This window comes from Camellia sinensis, unplaced genomic scaffold (assembly GCF_055761805.1).
Source record: "Camellia sinensis isolate YWXY unplaced genomic scaffold, ASM5576180v1 Unanchor2, whole genome shotgun sequence".
Classification (NCBI taxonomy): domain Eukaryota; kingdom Viridiplantae; phylum Streptophyta; class Magnoliopsida; order Ericales; family Theaceae; genus Camellia; species Camellia sinensis.
The window spans coordinates 20,957,867-20,960,220 of NW_028129079.1; positions in this window are offsets into that span (position 1 = coordinate 20,957,867).

A 2,354-nucleotide genomic window follows, 5' to 3' on the forward strand; every position below is an offset into this window, starting at 1 on the left:
AGAACCACAATCTCATAACCGAGTAGCCAGTGGTCTAACACCACCCGTAAACCACCAGTTTTCTATCTCTATGATCAATGATCTTGCACTTACTAAGAGCTACCAATTCAAGAATATATTCAAAATTATAAAAATTTAAAAAATACATTCACCCACCCTAACGGGTTGTCTCATCTTTGCGCTTAAGCAAAGTCACATAACAATCATACATGCTATAATTGACACAAGGATAACATACTAATTGCCTCATATTAATTCAGAGATATTATCATGCAATCTTATGACTTTTTTTAATCACACTGATCTCTTTAGATCTTCTTTTAAGAATCTCGCAAGGCTTAAGGTTGTCAAGTGGAACAACATTTTCTGTTGTCACCTCTTGAAGCCATTTCCGAAAAATCACGACATAATTTCACTATTTTGTTTTTCCAGAAACTAAACTTAGGTCTCGTTTGGCAAGTGCCCATTTTAGCTAAAACGTTACTAAAAAAACTAAAAAGCTAACAACCCATTCCAAAAAGTCAAAGATTCTCTTTTCTCTCTATTTTTTGCACATCTTTTCGTAAAAAGTCAAAAAGTCATCTCAAACATATTAATTTTTTTTACATCACATTTTAATCAAAAGCCAAAAAGTTACTAAAAAAAGCCTATTCCCAAACGAGGCCTTAACACTAGAAAATCCAAAGTCTGAAATTTAATTCAAAACTGATCTTACCACTTACCCTAGAATCGAGCATGGTCAGAAAAGTTTCCAGGAAGACTGCAGAGGTCACACTGATCTCACTTAAGACCCAATTAACCTTGGACAATACTTTTAAGAGCATGTTAACTCCTAACCCATGGAAAACACATTTAGAATTAAGTTTTTCAAGAGGTAAACTAGGTTAAAAAAGATCAAGTTTACAAAACTTACAAGCAATTAAAAATTACTATCAAAATTACATCACTCATAAAAGTTAACCGATACTCTCGGAACTGAGCCCATTATTTTTTAATAATAATCAAAAATGTTTCGACTAATGCTAAAATTTGGTCTCTTTTTCTAAAACAAAACATTTTGAAAATAATCAGATTATAACCAAAGATTTTCTCAAAATTTGGTTTCCTACCACTTTGGGAATAAAAAGATTAAATCCAAAGACTTTCTTTAACCACAAGGGTTTGAAACTAAATGCATCTTAGTTGTCATTTCTAAACATAACTCAGAAATACTCTTTAACCAAGGCTAAACACTTTGGTTTCTATTACAAAAAACCAAATCACTTTGAGAATAATAAAATTAATCCCAAAATTCCCAAAGAGTTTCTCTAAACCCAAAGGTTTATAATTTCTTTATTTCTCCCTTTCCTTTTACTATGGTGAAACTGTTACAAACTAGAAATTAAAACTACTACAAGTTGAAATGCAACTATTATAATTAAAAATTGTTCAAATCTGTAAAAACGAAATTCACGGTTGCATCCGGAATGGTTTATTTACTTAAGAACACACTTCTCCACTTTTTTAGGGGTCAAAACATAACTTTATAAACTTCCAATGGATAAATTGCATATACCATAAACTCTAAGGGTCAAATTGCAAATATCATATACTTGAGGTGTTAAAATGCAAATACAAAAAAAATTAGGAGCCAAATTGCAATTTCAAAAAGTTTTGGGATCAAAATGAAATTATCTTGAAATTCATGGACCAAAATGCAATTTTTGAATAAATTTTGATGACATGGCAGTCTTGCTGATGTGTCGCTGATTGATTTGCCACATGTTACTGACATGACTGTTGACTAGGCAATATGGGACTGACATCATCTCTTAATCATGATGATGTCATCATTTGATTACAAAAACCACCAAACTTTCCAACAACAGTGTGGGTTCATCCGGATTCCATTTGAGACGTTCATTATATCGTCAAAAATCTCTTGAAATTCTCAAAACACAAATTCCAACACTTCGTTTTTTCAAAATTTAATTAATCAAATTAAATCAAAATGGTTACCAAACTTTCAAAATAATATACAAAATAAATCCGAAATAAAACTCAACATTAAAACGAATATTTCAATTTACAGATATGTACAAAAAAAAAAAAAACTGAAAGTCCAATTTTATTCCTTGTTTCACACAAAGGTAATCCTGTTCTGAACAAAAACTAGTAGTCCAATATATTTGTTCCAATTCATTTGTTCATTTGTATCTTCCTTTTGCACTTAGATAAACTTATACAGAAAGTTAGCTACAAAACAAAATAAAAAAACAAACAAATCAAATAAATTAGTAAGAATTTTAAAAAATAAAATTCTTATTTATTTTTGTAAAACTTCTACCAACTTAAGCTCTAACAATCAAATAACC